The sequence below is a fragment of the Schistocerca nitens genome, chromosome 6, assembly GCF_023898315.1.
Source record: "Schistocerca nitens isolate TAMUIC-IGC-003100 chromosome 6, iqSchNite1.1, whole genome shotgun sequence".
NCBI lineage: Eukaryota > Metazoa > Arthropoda > Insecta > Orthoptera > Acrididae > Schistocerca > Schistocerca nitens.
Window position 1 is genome coordinate 405375931 of NC_064619.1, and position 23081 is coordinate 405399011.

General features: G+C 39.7%; 1 protein-coding gene across 4 annotated transcripts in view; it reads left to right on the top strand.

Annotated features, from left to right (window-relative positions):
• The first annotated feature begins 15676 nt into the window (after window positions 1-15676).
• The window catches only part of LOC126262649 (sorting nexin-24-like), a 67583-nt gene continuing 60178 nt past the window's right edge, over window positions 15677-23081 (top strand). Inside the window, exon 1 of one of the 4 annotated variants that reach the window (XM_049959414.1) lies at window positions 15677-15746. The gene's annotated coding sequence lies outside the window, so the exon portion shown is untranslated. Of the gene's footprint in view, window positions 15858-23081 lie in introns of all 4 variants that reach the window. The other 3 variants (XM_049959415.1, XM_049959413.1, XM_049959416.1) reach the window with 3 other exon arrangements.

A 23081-nucleotide genomic window follows, 5' to 3' on the forward strand; every position in this document is an offset into this window, starting at 1 on the left:
TCACATAAGGAGCATTGTCTTGATTTATTTCCCCACTTCCCTAAAAAGAAGACTGCTTACAAACACAGATCAGTGAAGAATTTTGTACATTACAAGTCCGTGTTGTAACATGAACTGGTTTATTGTTGCATGGAATACATAATACTAGAAAAATACATTTATCTTATTGGCCAGAATATAAGTACAATAATGGCACATGTTACAGGTTACATCTCGCCTCTTTAAAAAAAAAAAAGAAAATTTTAACTAACAGCTGTTACATTGGCAAAACTAAAAAATAGTGATGTAACTCTTAAAGATTCAGTCTATTTTGCTCTTTAAGAACTGGGCCATATCTAGATCACGATATTTTTTCTTCAGTGCTCACAGGTTTCCTCATTATCATCAGGTGACACACTCTTCTCTGGCATAGCTCTTTGATGACCACCTTTTGGACACAGTGATCTGATGACAAACCTCAGCGCTGCTTCCACACCATTAGACTTCTTCAGGGATAATGACCAGTTCCAGTTTGATGATCCCTACTGTTGGTTGAACAAGCTGAGTATTATGTCTGTATAGCTTATCATGATATGTTTTAACCACTACTACCTTTGCTCAACCTAGAATGTCTCCTCCTTTCCAGTTTCTATGACCAAACTGTATTCCAACTTTGTCCCCTGTCTGTGGAGTATTTGCAACTTTTGTATGTCTATGTGAATAGCTTTTAGCTGGTGTCTTAAATCTTTCAGTTCTTGGATAGTTGTTGTGGTTTTACAGCATGTAGATGGAGAGCTTCTACTGCAGTGGATACCAATGTTCTTGTTTCCCTTGAGAATGCTCGCTGATTAGGTGACTTTAACTCTTTTTTTTGGTAATTAAAGAGGATTTTGGTAATTAAAGAGGACTAAATATATGTTTGTTTTACCAAATGAACACAGTACATAACATTCAGCAAGGCTTTTGCTTCTAGAAAATCCAGATTAGATTAGTACTTGTTCTATAGATCATGAATACGACACTTCGTAATGATGTGGAACGTGTTAGGTTAATAAAAGGTATCTATAGAATATATTACATTACACAAAATATTACATGACACTTAATATTTTTAATTTTTTTGTATAGGTTGGGGAAATTACCCACTTACTATATCCAAAAATTCATCTAATGAGTAGAAGGGGTTGCCATTAAGAAATTCTTTTAATTTCCTTTTAAATGCTATATGGCTATCTGTCAGACTTTTGATGCTATTAGGTAAGTGACCAAAGACTTTTGGGCAGCATAATTTACCCCCTTCTGAGCCAAAGTTAGATTTAACCTTGAGTATTGAAGTTCATCCTTTCTCCTAGTGTTGTAGCCATGGCCACTGCTATTACTTTTGAATTCGTTTGGATTGTTAATAACAAATTTCATAAGTGAATATATATATATATATTGTGAGGCTACAGTGTAGATCTGTAGCTCCTTAAATAAGTGTTTGCAGGATGATCTTGGATGAGCTCCAGCAATTATTCTGATTACACACTTTTGTCCAATGAACACTCTTTTACTCAATGGCGAGTTACCCCAGAATATGATGCCATACGAAAGCAGAGAATGAAAATAGGCCTGGTAAGCTAATTTACTCAGATGTATATCGCCAAAATTTGCAATGACCCTAATAGCATAAGTAGCTGAACTCCAACGTTTCAGCAGATCCTCAGTGTGTTTTTTCCAGTTCAACCCTTCATCAACGCATACACCTAGAAATTTTGAATATTCTACCTTAGCTACCGATTTCTGATTGAAGTCTATATTTATTAATGATGTCATTTTATTTACTGTGTGGGACTGTATAAACTGTGTTTTCTCAAAGTTTAATGAGAGCCCATTTGTAGAGAACCACTTAATGATTTTCTGAAAAACTTCGTTTACAATTTCACCAGTTAATTCTTGTCTGTTGGATGTGATAGCTATACTTGTATCATCAGCAAAAAGTACTAGCTTTGCATCTTCGTGAATATAGAATGGCAAGACGTTAATATCTATTAAGAACAGCAGAGGACCTAAGACCAAACCTTGCGGCACTCCATTCTTGATTGTTCCCCAGTTTGAGAAATCACTAGTTTTTTGCATATTATGTGAACTGCTTATTTCAACTTTCTGCACTCATCCAGTTATGTATGATTTAAACCATTGGAGCACTGTCCCATTCATACCACAGTACTTGAGCTTATCTATAACTATACCATGATTTACACAATCAAAAGCCTTTGATAGGTCACAAAAAATCCCAATGGATGACTTCTGGATACTCAGAGCATTTAATATTTCATTAGTGAAAGTGTATACAGCATTTTCCGTTGAAAAACCCTTCTGGAAACCAAACTGACATTTTGTTAAAACTTTATTTTTACAAAGTTGTGAAGCTACTCTACTAGGACGTTAAGTCTGGTGATGAATGATACAACCAGTTAGCTGATACTTAAATTTCCTAGAGTGGAAGGGTGATCCATTATCCGTATCTAGTACTTCAAGTGTTCCAAACAAACTGATCCAATTACCTAATTTTTCTTAAAACTTCTTTAGTTGTATTGTTTGGCATTTCATAAAATTAAAAAGTTCAGAATAACTGTCCACTGTCAGCAAATATTCTTGTTTTCCAAAATAAAATAAATCTGGGGCAATTATTTGTCCTGGATAGTTTGGTACTGGTTTCACTTTAATGGGCTCATGTGTCTCATTTATTGAATGCTGTTGACGGATGTTCATCTCCATATGTCGTTCCTGATGTGTCGTCTCATATATTTGCAGTAGACATATTCTCTAGCTCTCTTGCAACAACTTTCTATGCCAAGGTGTCCATCAGTTAACTGTGCTGATATAATTACCTTTTGTCCTGTGAGGAAAATTCCTTCAGCATAATTAATACTTTCTTTAGAGTTCAAAAAATATGACAATTCTTGTGACATTTTCTTAACTGTTTCTGGAAATCTTTGTATTATATGTGGTAGAGGTAACTGTGGCTCTTTATCCTTAAGTGCAACTTCTTTCAATTCAAACAGGAACTCTTCACTGACATGAAAAACCATCAGTACTTTAGTTCTTACATTTATGCTTTATCTTTTTGTTCTGTGCAGTCTCTACTTAGCATGTTCGGTATTGGTATATTCGACCCTCTAGTACAAATTACTTTAGAAGAGTTTCAGGCATTACACATTTTAGTCTTGCAGGTGCTCCTTCCAATGATTTTTTTAAAAATGGTCTCCAGTTGTTTTGTGATCAGTTTCTGCAATCAACTTTTTGCCTTAAATATATTGATGGAATTTTTTGACAGCAACTTTAATACCCATAGCCTCTTTTCCCATATGTAGGGGCTGTCCTGGTGACAATGACTTTGTGGCATATGTAACTGGTTTTTCCTCCTGTAATAGGATTGCTCCTGTAGCTCTTTGGCTGGTGTCAAATGCCAATTTCGCACTCTCACTTACATGATAATTAACGAAACACTGGAGGTGTTGTGAGACATTCTTTTATTTTGGTAAGTGCTTGCTCCTGGGCTACATTCCATTTCCATTCAGCTACTTTCCTTAGCAATTGTTGCAATGGGTCTGTCAGGTCGGAAAGATTTGGCAGATACAAGTAATTCACCATCCCTAATACACATTGGGCCTTTTTTTTATTTTAAGGAGTCTGAATTTCAGTAATGGCACTTACTTTATCAGGATCTGGATGAAGTCTATTCTCTGCTGAGAGTGTACTAAGAATTATGTTTCCTTCACACCCAGTTATGTTTGTCTTTGTTCAGTTTAAAACCGGCATTTTCTGATCTTTGTACAACTTTCTTTATTGTTTCATTGATTTTTTTATTGTTTTTGCGAAAATCAATGTATCATTCATAAAGCATTCAATGTTCTGGATTCCGTTTAGGACTTTAGATATGACTTGTCGAAAAACTTCTGTGGCTGAGACTAAGCCAAATGGTAAACTTGTGCTACTATATCATCCACACAGTGTGCAAAACGTTAAATACATAGAAGTTCTTTCACGAAACGTTTAACATATTTTGGTCTTCTCACATTTGTACTAACGTCTTCCAGAGTCTTCATTGTATAGTGACATCAAAGTTTTTAGTAACTCCTCTTGGATCCAAGCAATTCAGCTTTGAGCTATTTATTTTCACTTTATTGTGATGAAAAATCCTATATTATTGCGAAATCGTTCCTGGATGAATAAATAAATCAAATCATACTTGACATGTTCCCATGGGGGTGAAACTCATGCAGGAACTTCTGGTAGTATGACCTTCGTTTGCAGCCAGGGCACCTTAAGTGTTGCAAGTTATCAATCCTTAATCATCTCGTTTCCTATCTGGTTGATTTAAATTATTTCCGTATTTGTTTTGTAAAAAACGAAAGTTCGTTTCATTACATTATGTTTCTGACTTCAACTTCTTGTGTAATTTGCACTCTGCATTGTGTTGTAAATACAAGGGGGATTCAATAAATAATGTAACACATTTTTTTCTGCAAGCAGTTCCGTTTTATTCAGGATTCCAATACACCATACTATTCCCCCACATTTGAGTGCAAAGCCCTATTTTTCAACATAAACTCCATTCAATGCGATGGCCTAATGCCATCTTACTGAGAGGGTTGTATGCCTGCATGGTACCATTCTACTAGTCGATGTTCGAATGAACGACTTGCCACATCAATAACCTTCCCGTCATACACATATTCCTTCCATTGGAGTGCATCCTTCATTGGACCAAACAGATTGAAGTCGGAAGTGCGAGATCTGAGCCATAGGGTGGATGAAGAAGAATAGTCTTTGGTGCACAGACTTGTCTGAGGCCTTCCGTTGTCATGGAGAAGAAGTCTATTTGCATTTTTGTGGCGTTTCTTCAATTTCCTGGGGGTAGCACAATACACTTCAGAGTCGATCGTTGCACCGTGAGGGACGACATCAAACAGAATGAGCCCTTCAGAGTCCCAGTAGATCGTCGCCATGACTTTACCGACAAAGGGTGCGACTTTGAATTTTTTCTGTGCAGGTGAGATGGTTTGGCGCCACTCCATATATGACCGTTTTGTTTCCGATTCGAAGTGATGAGATCATGTTTCGTCATCTGTTACGATGTTCGACAAAAAATTGTCATGCTCAGAGCAAGCAATTCCGCATGTACGATCCTTTGTTGCTCTTTCTGGTCTTCTGTTAGGCTGTGAGGAATCCAGTGGACACATACATTTGAGTACCCCAACTGGTGGTATAATCACTACCAATAGAGACCTGCAGTTGAGCAGTAAGATATTTGAGTGTGACCCATTAATTATCCCAAATTAGTGTGTCCACACGCTCCAACACTTCAAGAATCACAGCTGTATTTTGTTGGTCGAGACACAGGAGATCCGACAGGTTTGCGCGGTCTGTTGTGATGATGACACATGCCTCACCCAACGTCTCACAGTGCTTTTATTCACTGTCAGGTCTCCAAAGACATTCTGCAAGCGCATATGAATGTCTGTGATGCTCTGGTTTTCCACCGAAAGAAGCTCAGTGTTAGCTCTCTGCTTGGAACCCACCTCTGTTACAGATGCCATCTAGCGGAACTTCATGATACTATAGGGGCTGAAGCTGGAACATTTCACGATGTCCCACAACAAATTCAGCATTTTTTTCAACCGAAATTGGTCGAAAAAATGTGTTGCTTTACTTACTGAATGTCCGTTATATGTTACTCTTATTGTGCTTGATTTCTCCTTGCACCCTTTATATTGGGCAGAATAGGTAATTTCATATTTGTTTTGCTTCATATGAAACAGAAGATGGTTTCGTCGAATGGTCTTGTGTGGACTATATACATTTGTTACTCCTTACAAATCTGTGTGTGAAGCGCTCAGTTTAATTTGTAAGTACACTGCTGGCCACCCAAAGTTCAACGTCCTGAAGGAAGTATCCAAATCAGGTGAAATTTGCACAATGCGTTTGCGGCGACGAAAGATGCACTTGATTAGCATTTCAGTGCAGGCGCACGTCATGTACGCCATTAACGCCACCTGAAAGCGACATATAAAGGGGAAACAGACCACCATGTGGACGTGCTGGTATTGTTCTTTCGAGTGGTTGTTTTGCGTAAGCACCTTCAGTATGCCTTGTAGAAGACAGCAAGCGTCTTTCGAGCATGTTTCGACCGAGGAAAAATTGTTTTCTACAGGAATTGTGGATTATTCTTCAGAGAAATGGTTGATTGTGTTAGACTGAACCAAGCAACTGTTATGCGAATTTGTAATCACTGGATGCAGAAGGATCAACAGGACCGATTGCACCCACCTCGTCATACCACTACAAGTGCTGACAGTCATATTGTGCACATGACACTGATGGACCCCTCTCCCACATCACAAACAATATTACAATAAATTCGGTCTGTTGTGCAACAAGCAGGTCTGTGCATACCATTTGACGTCGTTTGCAGGTGAGTGGGCTGTCCGCAAGGCATCCATTGCTGCGTTTACCACTTAGTCAATGCCACAGGCGTTTGCGTGGGAAACTAAGCGATGAACGACGGACAAGGAGCAACCAATTTGAACGACATTGTTTATACTGACAAATCTTGATTCCGCCTTCACCAACATGATGGTAAAATTAGAGTGTAGTGGCACTGTTGTGAGAGATTGTTGAACTAATGTCTTATGCACCGCCATACTGGTCCTACACCTGGTATTGTGGTTTAGGATGGAATTGTATTTCACTGGCGAACCCCATTAGTATGCATTACTGGCACACTAATCAGCCAGCGTTACATCTCTGGAGTGTTGGAGTCTGTTGTCCTTCCATACCTTCAGAGCTTGCTGACAACCACATTGCGACAGGAAAATGGGCGACCACAAGTGGAACACAATGTTCAAGATTTCTTCATCGTCCTTCGGATTGCACTGATGCCTTGGTCTCACAGTTCTCCCGATCTTTCGCCTATGGAAAACGTCTAGTCGATGACTGAAGAATGCCTGGCCTGGGATACACCACCCAATGCTACACCAGATCAACTTTGGCAGTATATGGAAGTAGCATTATATCCCAACAACACATACAGAACCTCTTTGATCCAATGTCAAGGTGTGTAGCAGCAGCTATAACCAGTAATGCTAGCAACACTCAGTACTGATTTCATCATCTTCATCACTTCACATGGGGCTATATGTCATCTTTGTACAGCATATTGTCTCCAAAATCAATGTGGCTGTGATATCTCTGATCCTTCTTGGTGTTGCATTTTGGGTGGCCAGCATTGTATGTTGCTTTTATGATACTTTATTTTAGTTTTGGCAACAGTCTTGCTGCAATGGATACACCAGTTCCCGTCAGATCTCCGAAGTTAAGCGCTTTCGGCATGACTGGCACTTGGCTGGGTGACCATCCAGGCTGCCATGCGCTGTCACCATTTTTTGGGGTGCACTCAGCCTCATGATGCTAATTACTCGACTGTATTGTAGCTACTCTGGTCAAAGAAAACCATCATAACGACTGGGAGAGCGGTGTGCTGACCACATGCTCCTCCTATCTGCATCATAGCTGAGGATGACATGGTGGTCGGATGGTCCCGATGGGCCATTTGTGGCGTGAAAACGGAGTGCTTTTTTATTTTAGTTTGCATTTATTTTCCATACTTTCTCGTATTTAATGGAGAACTCCATGTTGGCAGCCTTTGACAGAATTGGTATTCAGCTTTATCACATCTTGTCATGGAATGAGTATGTAATTCTACTCTGAATGGTATTCGTTCTTGTCACTGATTGCATGCATTTCATGGTGATTTGCAGAGTATGAATGCAGATGCAGATGAGTATGATTTGCATGACTAAAGGATTTGTTCTTGCAAATGCTAAACGTGCTACAGTAGCTATACAAAAGTTTTCACATGTCATTTACATGTATTAAAAACAATATATTTTAGCAGAAGTCTATGTGCTAGAATCATCCTCTGACTCCAATGAAAATGATGGAAGCCACCATTATATCTTAGAAAGTACTAAAAAAGAATGCAGACAAAAATAAAGTTGAGTAGGAGCGGTATACATACGCAGCATGAAAATTGAGGAGGTAACACATGAATTCGTAAGCAGTAATAAATGGACATGAATCCACCGAATACCATGTGGTGAAAGTTGCTTCTGTTTTATATGAAACGAAAACAAATATGGAATTATTTACGTTATCCACTATTGCATTATGAATGTGGTGAGCAAGGCAGAATGCAAGCAAACATATTTACAAAGCAATTGTAAGAGTGAAATACACACAAGAAGTTCATAATCAGAAACAGAATGCGATGAAACCAGTCTCCGTCTCATGTCATGTCATGTCAAATGATTTTTAGGTTTTGACAAGTGCTAAAGCGCAATTGTTTTCAGTTGATAGTAGCCTCATGGTCGAAGTCGCAATACTGGGTTTCATAAATAAATCATTTTACTGGCAAAAGACGACTACTATATCGTTTACAAAATTTTACACAACTGTGAAACACAGCTATGAGAAGTTAATTTTAGTTTTTGATAGAGACTGCTTTAATATATTACTTTGAAAGGTCTCAATAATGTTTTTTAAACATACACTTTATCAACAGATTACAAGGTCCACCCCCGAAAAATATTGTCACCTAATACTCGTATACTTCAGAACCCTCATGACTGCATCAAACTGAGCAATACATTGGCTGGCTGAAAAACAACAGAGGACCAGTTGAAGATGGTACATTAACTGTGATGTGGAAACTGGGAAGGAAGCAGACAGCTGAAACCATTTATGAGGTTTTTAATTATTACTGAAAAAAAAGAATACCGGACAACTGGAAAGAAGCCATAATCCATCTGCTGCATAACAAGGGTGACAGTACAGACACCAACAATTTGTGAATCATACCTCTAGTTCCAGTCACTTACAAAATTATGTCCAAAGCTCTACTGAATAAGATAAAAGATCAAGCAGACCACACAATTGGCAAGTCCCAAGCAGGGTTCAGGAAACACAGATCATAGCCAGAGCAATCTTTTAACCTGGAAAGTATCCTCAAGATCAGAACACTGTAGAACCTTAACACAGTCGTTATATTCGTTGATTTAAAAAAAAATCATGCGATTCTATAGACAGACAGTATTCCTTCCTAACAATATGGACACAACTTCAAACATTAAATTTCTAGGAGAAGTTTCCGAATCCTTCAGAATTAACACAGGTGTTCGGCAGGTCGAAGGACTCTCGCCAATTCTCTTCAATCTGGTCTCAGACAAGGTCATAAGACAGTGGGATAAGGAACTACAAGAGAAAAATGTCAAAAGAATCCATCTAGAACAATGAAGAGGGAGATCTGAAGTGAAATGTCCCACTTTTGCTGACGATATTGCAGTAATTTCTAAGAACAAATAAGCTGCAAAGATGATAATAGAAACATTTCACAGAACTGCAACTACAACCGGATTACTAACAAATATGAGAAAACAGAATCCATTTAACATAAACACAACAGAGAAAAGTATATACGAACACAAGACAGAAACACCAGAAGAGTTGATAAGCTTAAGTATTTGCCCAAATGGATACAATCAAATGGGTCAGATAACACCATAAGAAAGGAAAGATCGAAGAAAATAGGATTAGCAAACAAACTCACACAAAACCGATAGAATATAAGATCAGTATCATTCCAGGCAAAATTTAAACACTCTGCAACAGTAATTAAACTGGAAGAACTTAACAGATCTAAAAGCCTAACACTGGATAAAAGAGGTGAACAAGAAGAACCGGAAAAGAACGAAAGGAAAATCTTCAGAAAATTTTAGGACCGAAAAAAAAACAAAGGTAACAACTGGACAGAGAGGAGAAATGATGATCAATATACAAGCATAGAAACACCCAAAGTCTCAATAAGAAAGACCGGATTAAACTTTACGGTCATATGTACAGAATGAGTATCAGTGAAGAAATTTTTTAACTTCATTTCCAAATTAAAAAAACACCATGGGATGGCTGGGAGAGACAAGAAAGGACTTGAGAAAACTTAACATCTGAGAAAAAAATCATACACAACAGGGAAAGCTTCGGGGTACTGATCAATACTGTGAAATTTCCTGTCCAACAACGAAATTCACAAATGGAAAGGTGACGTCAAATGAACAGATGCAGCTCATCAGGAGGAAGTTCTGTAAAGATAATAAGAAAAAGATTGTACCTTTGTCTTGGATTCTAAATGATCTGTAATTGACCAAATTCTGTAATAAAAAAATACTCGTATTTAGCAGAGCAACAATACAAATTTTCACGCCATATTTTCCCACATTCGAAGTTGACTGCTAGGCCACTATGAGAACTAATGTAGTTCTCCGTTTCCGTGTTGTAACATAATACTTTTAATTTTGTGTTCTGTGGTTGAAACCACATAGTATTTGTATCTGTGGAATGAGCACAGTCTAGCGAGAAGGGAAACAACACAGGGCTTTGCACTATCCCCACCTTGCCTTCCCAGCTCTAACCAAGTGACCAACGAGAAATCGGAACTGAAAGGCCAAAGGAAAGCGCTATGTTCTACCCATGTGTGTGTAAACTTAGTTAACTTCCAAAATGGAAACAGCTGATTCTTGTTGACCATTGAAAGTGTTGTCACTTCTTTAAAAATTTGCCTATTTATGTGTGAAAAATCGTTTCCTCTGATAATTTTATTTATTTGTGGTAACTGTATGGTTAACTATGTGTGTATGAAGTGAAGTCTGCAGCTTCTGGAATAACTTCTGACAGAAATGTTTGGTGCACTTCACAGTTGAATATGCACTAGCACAGTGCCAAAAAAAGCCCTGTATCGTGAATGCTATAGAATGGGCGCGAAATAAATTATCTGAAGTGAAGTTGTTTACACAGTGTGTAAATGCATAGAACTATATGGAAAATTGGTATTTCTCGTAGTAATGTCTGATACAGTATTCACACACATCATATCTATTGTACTTTGATGCATCTGTTGTATCAAATATTGCCACATTTTGATTTAGAGGTTTGGTTAAAAAATTACTCTGTTACAAAAGGTAGGGTTTAGTCATGTAAATAAGAACTCCTGTAGTTGCTTAAACTGGGCCCCTTACATTTTATGTTTAAAGAACTCCTGTGTTAGTACTCACTCTTATTCTCTTGGAATTCTCTTGATGATTCCAAGAGGGTAATAGGGAGGTTTGATAAAAAAAAGTGGAGTCTGCCAAAAATGACTAAAGCTATTGATGTAGTTCAAAAACAGTTGAGTTAGCAGCAAAAACAAAAAGAGATAAACCTTCCCTTTTGGGTAAACTTCTTGAAGAAAACTGGTTTTGTGTTGTATTCCTATGGAAGCTTCTTTCTTCATGCTTACTCTCAATGACTTTTGAAGAATGGCTAAAAGGGTGAACCACTAACTATTGCCACCTAGAATAACTCCGAAAGTATGACAGTAGCTGAAAAGTTTGTGGGACAAATGTTGCATGGGACAACGGGGGCCATAATATGACGATGGTTTTTTGTTTCTAGGTGTGGTGAGGGTCAGAGATATGAAGATCAACTTTGTTTCCTTAAATGGGATGCTATAGTGTGGTACTTATTTTCTGATAGCGGCTATCAAGACGAATCTAATGCTGTGTAACAGTAAGGTCTTTGAAGCCCATTGAAGGTCAGAAAGGTGGCATGAACGTCCATTTACAGAAGGAGTTCGAAGTGATGACCATTAGTATCAATGCAGTGCTGCAATCTTCTTATCATGGATTGAGTGATATTCCTTATCATTTCGGCACTTATCGAAGCACATACTCTGACAATTCTCTCCCATATATCGTGAAAATAGTAAATACGACTATTCGCTGAATACGGCGCCATTTATATGTAAACAGCATTCGACCGTTTCGCAATACAACACTAATAGGAACGGTAAGACTAGCATCGTCGAATCAAGCGAATGTGAATGATGTATTCCTTCGAGGAACCAGTCAATATGCTTCTGATTCATGGAGAATGCTAACGAAATTCAGTGAGAGTCAGAGACTTATACGCTGAAAGATATCCTCAACAAACTCACCCTACATATCGTACATTTAAATATGCGTATGATAGATTGAGAACTACTGGATCTGTAACGTATTGGAAACATATCTGGCAAATGAAAGTTACTAATGAGGAAACGGAAATTGGTACTTTTGCTACTGTGGTTCGAGATCCTTGTGTTATTTTACGTCAAATCCCTAGGGAATCTGGCATGGGCCAGAGTAATGTTGTTTGTGTTCTGCATCGCCATAAATATCATCCTTACCATATCAGTCTCTACCAAGAATTAACTGCTATAGATTGTATGTGTCGCACCGAATTCTGCCGATGGGTTCAACTTCAGGTTCAGAGGGATGACACATTTATTAATTTGATTTTATTTACTATTGAGGCTACATTATCGAACCATGGAAATGTTAATTTGCATAACATGCATTATTGGCTAACTGAAAATCCATGTTGGGTGTGGCAAGTCGCATGCCAAAACCTTGGTCAGTGAATGTATGGTGCAGGATTCTGCAGAACAGAATTATAGGCCCCTATTTCAACAAAAGAAATCTTAATGGTAGGAAGTACACCGCATTCCTGTAAGAAATCAAGTCCGTTATTGGAAGAAGTACCTTTAGGAACAACGAACAGAATGTGGCATCAACATGATAGGTGTCTCGCACATTTTTCGCTGATGGCTAGAAATGAGCTGCAGAGGAATTCCCAAATCGTTGGACTGGACGCGGAGAAAATGTGTCGCGGCCAGCTTGTCTGCCAGACTTAATGCCTCTGGATTTTTTCTTGTGGAGATGCATAAAAGACATTGTTTATAAAGACATTCCAACTACACCTGAAGATATGCTACAGAGAATTGTCACAACTTGTGCTTCAATAAGTGTTGATGTGATAAGGAATACCACTCAATCTATGATAAGACGCTTGGATCACTGCATTGATACCAATGGTCATTACTTCGAACACCTTCTTTAAATGGATGTTCATGTCACCTTTGTGACCTTCGTTGACCTTCAAAGACCTTACTGTTACACATCATTGGATTCGTCTCGATAGTCGCTATCAAAAAATAAGTACCAAACTATAGCATCCCATTTAAAAAAAAACAAAGTTAACCTTCATATCGCTGAAGCGATCCCACTTGGCAACAAAAAACCAACGTCATATTATGGCCCCCATTGTCCCATGCAACTTTTATCCCACAAACTTTTCAACTCCTAATCATACTTTCGGAGTTATTCTTGGTGGCAATAGTTAGTGACTCACCCTGTATAAACTAGCAAAGAGAAATAACACTGAACACCCATTCAAAGACGAAATTGTTGGGAAAATGTGGGGAAGTTCTTAAACGACACAAAGCTAAGCTATCAGACATAAACCTTACGAGACCATCCTATAACAGGGTTCTTGGGTTCAGCAAAGAGAACTGAAATTCTAGGACTTTATGGAAGATGGTTATATTATACTTACTTTGAAACTAGCTTTTGTTTTCTCCAATTTAATATCGTCTTTTAATTTTTTTAGCGATTTTTTGATTAGTTGTACATGGAGTCCGATTTTGACAGCTATTTTTGGAACTTGCTAAGTGCAAGGTTTTTTTAAAATATTTTCTTAAAAATAATTTTCTCGTAACAAATTTTCATTTATTTTCTATGACTAAAATGTAAACCATGCATAAGATTATAAAATAAATATTACATGCTTTTAAAACATTTTGTTACTATTTTCCACTTTTTTAAAAATAAAAAACGAAATGATAGTCCTTTCCTGTCTAAATGTTATTGCTGCTTCACCTCTCACAGGAACTTAACCAGTAGTGTTAGGTTCCTGCCTAACCACACTAACGGAAATAGCAACATAGTTGAAGAAACGGTCAAATATTTCTGACAAATAAGAATACAAATATCGTTGATGATCTCAGAATCCGTCACTAACGTGAAGATGAAGAAAACAAAATTTTTGCATACATCAAGCCGCAAACCTGAGAATGTTGAAACAATAATATGATACCTCTAACCACACAGCCGAAGCAATCGTTGAATGCGAGAAATAAAGTTATCTTTAATTAATTTTCATGTTAAGATCTGCTGATGACTTTTTCTGTCAATGTGTCATTAAATGATATTTAATTATAAGAAATCCTACAAAAGGTGACATGTTTGTGATAAATCTTCAATGCGGTAAAAAGAACTTTAGTTAGAAAACGAAAATAAAGCTGTATGTGGGTGGAACGAAGTGCTTTCAGAACTGCTTTCCAGTTCTGACTTTTCATTGGTCACTTGATTGTAGCTGGTGGGTATAGCGCAAATCTCTGTGTCGGTTCCGTTCTCGCTCATAGTCTACTGCTCATATTCTCAACGTCAAACAGGGCTAGTCACTTAATTTTGGGACGATGCTCCTTATCTACAGTCTGCAGTAATAGTGAAAGTTGAATATTGCACGTATTCGCCAAGTTTTGTACACGTTTCTGCATGTGAGTTTTAGGAACAGCTGTGGGGCAGTATTGTCGTTGCTACGGATGTCAAGAGAAGTGAGTGGAAGGAGGACTAGTTACTTCTCTTTGATATGTACAATAAATGTATAATTGTAAATGTCATTTTGTTATGAGGCACTTTCTATGTTGAAAAATATTGAGACATGTATTACAAAATCTTGCATTGTAGAGATAATTTCAGCGATTTTATGGTCATTTGTTTACGAGACAAGTGCTAGATAAATTTCCAAGAATACTGTCAGTCAGTGTACACATATTTGTGCTATTATAATATGCATTTAAAATTTATACATGAGAGTCTGATTAATTCCCTCCAATCTGTGCAGGTTCTCACACCCCTGTGTGTGTCTAAGTATTTCTGTATGAGACAGTTTTCTACACAGTATGTACAGTAATTACAACATGTAATTAATTAGAACAGGTTCGACAATCTGAATCAGTGCAGTAGAAAGCAGAACAAAAATATTGTTGGCTGTCAGTTCTCTTATTACGTCAAAATTCGAACACTGATCTTATATTTTTTGTGTGTAGTGTATGGTTTTATTTTTCTGATGAGATCGAGAAAAATGTTCCGCATATTTTACTTGTCTACAAAAAGCAGAAAATTTGAAAATAATAGTAGACAAGCAGATGGTGCATATCTTATGTTATTTACAACAACAATTTCATGGTTCCAAATGCGTTGTTTTTTCTTGGTACTTCGGCATCGTGCACAGTGTCAGCGTGACGTAATTAATAACAGAGATTCTACAATACGAGCAAATGCAATAAGAAACTTAAAAACATATTGTTGGCTGTCACTTCTTATCCCGTTACCAAAAAATCGCAAATAAATTGAATCTGAGCTATGATACTGTGGTGAAAAAGTACAGTACTATTGATCTTCACATCTTTAAGCGAACTTCAAGTCCTGGTATAAAAGTATCAAGATGTCTGTAAAACGTTTCATGATGCTTCTGAATGTGATATATGTGTAGCAGTAATGTAATAACCCTCAAAATACGGTAAGCGCATTACGGGATAAACTGCGCCGCTCCAAAATCAGTTCACTTGAGCCGCAGGAGATATTGGAGACAGTGTTCTCGTTCTACGCATTCGAATGCTCATGCCACAGATATTTATAGTCTACGATCGAAACGTCAATCACTGTGCGTCAGATTTTGTGTAAAATCTTTGGTATCTTCTTGTGTAATGTGTATAGTTGTCAATGTGTGGGGGGGAGAAAAAGTAGCAGGTTAGTGTTTGTTGCATGTTCTGTTAGTTTTCACATGTGTTGCGGCAACAGTTACGGCAAGAGCACGTAGCCAACTGGCATTTTTCTCTACACGATTCCCGCCAGCCTTTGGTTCGTATGTTTGTGTTTTCAGAGCTAGCGTAATCACTCTGTCAATATTTGGTGTTTCAAGACAGTGGAATTGGCCCATATGTAACAAAGCCGTTACATATATATTTACATGGAAAAACTGTCGACGGACACCAAGTGATGGAGGACGTCATCAAATTAGTTGAAAGAGAGTGAGTGAAAGGAACTAAATTAGAGTAAAGGAATGTGAAAAACTGTCATATGCGGAAACACCCAGCGTCGAAAGAAGCACACTGCAGAAACTAGCACGGTTTCTTACCTTATCGTTTTCTTAATCGCTAGTAAAAAATTTGGCATAGAATTCGCCGTACTAATAGAGTTGGTTCAAAAGTCACGACACTGTCTTCGTATTCAAAATGTGCATTATTCATGTCCGTATCCTGATAATACATTGAATGTTTCAAAGATGCTAAGCAAGTGACTTAAAGGGAAATGTTTGCTTGATGCCTGTAAAGTGGTCGCATCCGAAAACTCATTCTGTCCAGCAAGGCCTCGGATGTATATCTTCCTTCTTCCCTTCCTCCCTCGAACCCACAAAAATGTTCATTAAAACAGATTATTATGGATGGCACAAATGCGGGATTGGGAGACAATTTTACCTAGGCGTATGCCCATAAAAATGATAATGATTGTTACACTACTTGAAATGACGGATTTCGGCTGTGTAGCCTTAGTATAATGATTGTGGTGTGTTGCTTCATAAGTAAGGGTGCAAACACAAAGGGGGTGGAATGTTGACAATATTTCTTTTGCATCAATATTACATTTATAAGTGTATGTTGTGATGACAGATTGAGTTGCACAAGAGCCCAGGGTCTAGTTCAGATGGGAAAACGTCAGTTTGATTCTGAGTTGTCAAAGCCAACGAACATGAATACAAATTTGTAAGAGACGCTGACTTACTGATCTGTAGTATAACCTGAGTGCTAGGTTGGGTGGTGACAAGTTTTGCTGTGAAGTGGTGAAATGGTGTAGAATGCTTCAGTTAATCCGTAGATTCTAGCTGCCACTTATGTTTACCTCATAGATGTTTTTACTTTGACAGAGTACAGACTGCTATAATGCCTGAAATCAGTAAAGCTAAATGTTTAGTATAAAGTAGTAGGTATAAACATCAGCTGGGTGGTTCAAATGGCTCTGAGCACTGTGGGACTCAACTTCTGAGCTCATCAGTCCCCTAGAACTTAGAACTACTTAAACCTAACTAACCTAAGGACATCACACACATCCATGCCCAAGGCAGGATTCGAACCTGCGACCATAGCAGTCGCGCGGTTCCAAACTGTAGCGCCTAGAACCGTTCGGCCATCCCGGCCGGCTCAGCTGGGTGGAATAACAGGAAAAGCAGTGGCTTCTGGAAAGTAGCAACTGTGCATCTGATATATACTTATTTATCTAGGTGTAATTTTTATAAATATCAATGTGAGGAGATTAGTGCTAGTCATAACGGGTCGACTGAAGCGTCCGATCCCACCCGACGGCTTTGACCCGTGACGTAAGGCTGTTGTGGTGTGTGACGTCACGACGTAGTGGAATTTAGTTTGTGAGAGTGGCGTGTTTGCAGGTGTCGTTTTGATGCGATCGGTGGTGCTCTCCGGTGGTGTGTTAGGTGATGTTTTTGGTTTAGTTTGAGAGTGTGGCGTCGTGTGAATTTTGGTAAATTGCTTTTTTTTTATGTCTTTGGTAGGTATGGATATGACTGACAGGGTCAACAGTTTTCAGTTATGATGGGGGACAGTGCGTTTGCTCTAATAAAATTTTTTCAACTATTCGGATTTTTGGATGAAGTCGTGAAGTGTTCAGTATGTCGTGAAGAAATGAGGCTTACTTAAAGTTTCGGCGTCTCTGTCCAGGGACGGCTGTATGTGGAGATGTCGTAAGGATAACAGGTCAAGGGAAGTGTTAGAGCCCAATGTGTGGCTGTGAATGTTGGTATTGGGAGATGTTTTTGAGCTATATAGGTCAAGGGAAGTGTTAGGCCCTAATTTATGGGATCGGTAGCTGCTGTTGAGCTATATAGGTCAAAGGAAGTCTTCGATCCCAATTTATGGGATCGGGAGCTGCAGTTGAGCCGGATGTCGAGTATGGCTTTTCTTACTTTGTTCCCTTTATTTCACTCCACACATTTTAGTTAACTTTTGTTTAGTCTGCACATCTGTATTCTGCCCCCACCTTTGCAATTTTTTTTTTTACTAATTGTGTGAGGGATGTTGGCCTATAGCCAAATGGTAGCCAGTCCACATGGGGTGAGGGGCTGTCACATACCTGTATGGTGTTAGTTCCATGACCACACAAGGATTTGTATCTAATCTGTCACCTCCATGTGCATCCCAAGGAGCAGCGGCTGCCTTTGGTGGTATGAGGACATGGCACTGGCTGTCATGCTAGGTAACCTTTGCTCTCACTAGATGGCATCAATTGGAAGACCCCTCACTCAGAATAGGCTCCACTGTGACAGACATTTTGTGTCCTGAAGGGACCAGAGTTATCGGCAGGTGCCTGTGAGGCCCTAGCAGCCTCTTTGGACAGACTCCAGTTCAATGCCATACATGGCTACGTCCTGCCAGGAAAACAAAACAAAGTAGCATGCAGACAGTTATTCCCCTCAGTTCATTTTTTAACCTAAATAGATAGTGTACTTTCTCTCTGCTAGACCTATGTTTTTTTTATGGAGAATAATTTAAACTTGTATTGTTAATTCCCTTTCCTTAGCAAGTTATGTGGTGGTTCCATCTTAATTAAGACACCAAATCCTACCCAGTGACAGGTGTTACTATCCTGTAAACAACTTGGTGATATACCTGTTGCCATCACACACCATGAGGACTTCGTCATATGAGAATTAATGTTTCACTGGGATCTAGTGCTGTAGGCAGACAAAAAATGACACAAGCACATATAGAGGTGAGGGAGCCATTTCATATGCCGTGTACTTTCAGACCTGCCAGATAGAACTGGCATATTCATCCTTGCTTTTGACAAGGATTCATTTGCATAAGAGGTCAAAATCATTACTGCTGTGATGTGAAGTGTATTTTTCACCCCCAATTTGGTATTTTAAATGCGAGCACTTCAGTTAGATGTCTTCTTGATGTACCTGTGACCCAGATTGTGGGGACTCTGGCTAGCCACTTCACAAACATCCACCATGGGTGTTAGAGCACTGCAAGTGTGTGCCTGATCTGTGTAGTGTTCTCAGCTACTGTGTGCAACAAAGAGGATGAATAAACTGCGCAGAAAAGTTAGTGAAAATGACCAACACCATCTCACTTGATGACTGCGCACAAAGCAAATGGGTGTGCAAAGGCCTAGAAATTCCATTGATTGGAGTCTTGATGCTCTTTCACATGTCTAACACTCTGTTATGACATTCCTTACCCAGTTGGGTGAAATTGGCCCATTACTCGCACTCTGTGCTCACTCACTAGTGACTGAGACTGAGCCATGTGGGTAGCGAGTGATGAGGACGACTGCCATTCAGTTGACTCTCCATGCAGATGGAGTGCTCTGATGTTTGCTGTAACCTGTCTGTGTCAATTGTGGAAATGACTACCCTCTCCTCCCCAATCCCATAAATGTGCTAACCTATTTCAGAAATGCAAAATTCAGGAACTGAAGGTCACTTGAAGATTGGAAAAAAAAATGATTGAATGATTGATTTATTGAATCCAATCTGTGACAATGACCTTCATCACTACTGTTTCCAGGTCATCAGCAGTATCTGGCATGTTTACTCCCTCAGCACCGAGATCTGATTGTCACGCCTATTAACTAGACCATGGGGCCACTTGTCACATGGTTCCTGTAGCGCTACCCTCCATAATCATTCCCTTCAACCAGCTGGAGAAACGTCTGCCTGTCACAGCCCCTCCCCCCCTCCCCTTCCCATAGGAACTTCTCCCTGGAAATCCACTGATCAGAGACCCTACACCATCCAGTGGCTGCAGGAGCGACGGACAGTGGATCTCAAGGCTGCCTGCTCTTCTTCTGTTCGTATCCCACCAAAGCAGATAAGCTCTCACAAGAAACCTGACACCCATCATTGTGAAAGAGGAGAAGGAAAAATCTTGGGAGATGGCTACCCCATTGACACTGGAGGTGAATTCCCCCACATTTTTGGATGCCGAATTGATGATGTTCCACCCCTCACTGGTGGCACAGTGATCCTGGCCCCTTCAAATCCAACCAGGACTTCCTCAATGTGATGATCCAATGGAGCTACAATGGATATTACTGTCACAAGCTGGAATTACACCACCTTATTTCCTTCTCATTTGCAATTTGCGTTACTCTTCAAGAAACATGCTTCACTGATAACCATTACACAATGCTCTGTGGTTATTTTTCATCCTTTCAGTACCATGCTGGCTCAGAGGGGACATCTGGAAGGGTTGTACATTGGTTTGTACAAATTTCGTCTGTGATTGGATTACTCTTCATTGCATGTTGGAAGTGCTAGTGGTGCAGGTGCAAAACACCTCAACGATCACCATGTGCAATATTTATTTACCTCCAGGCAAGCTACTTATGTATACTGAGTTGTCCACATTAATCCAACTACTTTCTTCTCTTTTCTCCTTTTTTTGGGGCTTTCAGTTCACACCACTGTCTATAGGGAAGCACCACCTTCGTCTGGTAAGGGCTTTCTGATTGATCAACTTCTTTCCAACCTTGGTCTGTCTCCCCTCAATGACGGTAATCTACCTACTTCAGAATGCCTGTGGTACCTTTTTGGCTATTGACTTTACAATCTCTTACCTCAATTGCATGGCTTCACTACTTTGGTCACATCGACAATAGTCTTGCAACAGCGATCACTTTCCAGTGATCCTGTCTCTTCCATGTCACTGCCCAATGGACCAATTATCACATTGGGCATTTCAAAGGCCCAACTGGCAGTTTTATACCTCTGCTGTCACCTTTGCCCTCTGTCTGTCACATTGCATTGATGAGGTTGTGAGATATCTCTCTGAGGTGATTACTTGCACCACTGGAACTGCAATTCATCTTTCTACAGGCCCCTACTGCCACCCACTGATGCCATGATGGACCAAAGATATTCTGAGACTATAGAGGATCATTGAAAGGTCCTGCAATATCTCAAAGAACATCCTTCACAACCACCATCCTAGCTTTTAAGCTTCTTTGTAATAAGGCTCGTTATCTAATTAAACACTGTGAGACAGAACATATGGAGTGCTATGTCTCCATCTTGGGAATGTGTTAATGATAAATTGAAGAAATTTCCCTGTCCTTAACTGACTGGGAACTGGTTCAGGCTCTTGAGCTCTCATGAATACAGCCATCAGCCTTGATTAGGTACCTGCATAATTAAGTGATCCGACATCTGACTGTTGCAGGTTCCATCTGCTCAGGGTCTTCAACAATATTTGGCTAGTAGGCACTTCTCCTTTGCAGTGGCAGACATTATCATGGTCCCAATCCTTAAATCAGGCATAAGACCAACATTCATGAAAGCTACCAATCAGTTATCACTGAACTGCTTGAAAGGATTGTAGCCCAACGACTATGCTGGGTCTTTGAATCGAGGGACCTTTCTTTCCCCCATGTCAGTGTCTTTTCTGGGAGGGATGGTCCACAACCATCAGCTTAGGTTGTAAACAGCAATCCAGCTACCTGTTTTTAAATGCCAGTACTTCATTGCAATCTCTTTTTAGCTATGTCAGGCATGCAACACTGCTTGGCCCCATCACTTTTACTTACCCTCCATAATAGGGGCTTTTGAGGGCCCCTACTGATTTTTATTCATAAATTTTAATCCCACCACTTGTTTTGGGTTAAAGTTGGTACATCACTCAGTTCTTATTGAGTCCAAAAGAACAGCGTCCTGCAGGACTCCATGCTGAGTGTTAAACTCATCCTTATCACTATCAATGGGCTAGTGACCTCCATCAGACTACTTCTAACCACCATGATGTATGTAGACTACTTCTGTGTTTGGTACAGCTCCCAGTCTGTAACCACGGCTGAATGCCAGCTAGAGTGCCACCTGAAAGGCCTCTGCTTGGACACTTTCCTGTAACTTCCATTTGTCTCTTGTGGGGAGGGGAGGGGGGGGGGGAAGTCTTGCATTTCTACCATCACACTACAGTCCGTCCTCACTTGGAATTCTGGGTACCCAGCAATTGGGCATTGCTGCACAGTCTGAACTTTTAGGGCTGCTCTTTGATAAAAGGCTGACATGGCTGCCGGTATTCATCAACTGAAGTCTAGCTGCATGCGAAAACGTAATTCTCTCCACAGCCTTGCCCACACCTCTTGGGGTGCAGATAACTGTACTCTCCTCAATATTTACTGGGCCAGGGTCTCATCCCAGTCAAACTTTGGTTTCCAGGTTTATGACTCAGCAGCTTTGAAATTGCTGGATCCAGTCCACCATTGGCGGCTTTTGGACTAGTTCTGTAGATAGTCATCTTGCCAAAGCACAGATAATCCCTCTTCATTTCTGATGGTACTGACTCTTGCTGACTTATGCAATTACCAACCAACTTATAATTTTTTATGTGAGGGGCATTGACCCCTGACACCCACCCTCAGGCAGGATTACTGGTCAGAATGCAGTTCGAGGGCCTCTGCCATTATCTGTCTATCATCCTAAGAATGTGCTCCTTTTGTTTTCCTTCATACCCCTCTCAGTTAGCAAACAGACCATGAGTTAGGACCAATCTATTTCAAGTACCTAAAGTTGTTGTTCCCATGACCTTTCGGCATGCCATCCCCATCCCCCAACCCTGTGGGTTCTGGGCCTAGAATAGACCTGAGATAATCCTGCCTGTCATAAGAGACAACTGAGAGGAGTCTTCTGCTTTTTGGCCTGATCAGTTATGGTCCCCTTTTAAGGTTTGACTTCCACCTTTCCAAATTCTATAGAAGTGCATGTCATTTGGGGAAGGACGCCTTATGTGGTGCATCATGTATCCATTGTGTGCTGAGACCATTTGCACCTAATATTGTCATGGCTCTCCATACCCACCCATAATCCAGGTGTTTGTGTGAGGACACTTTACAGGGTGTGTAATCTACATCCCTTGATCACTGTCATCTTCTGCACATGTGATGAAAATGAATCTTTTAACACCCAATATCCAGCGTGCTAGCCATTCCGCCAGTCCATTGTGGAGGAGTTGTCATGCACCCTGTTGGTTGTAGCCCTCTTAACAACAAAGGGATCACACTGCTGATGCC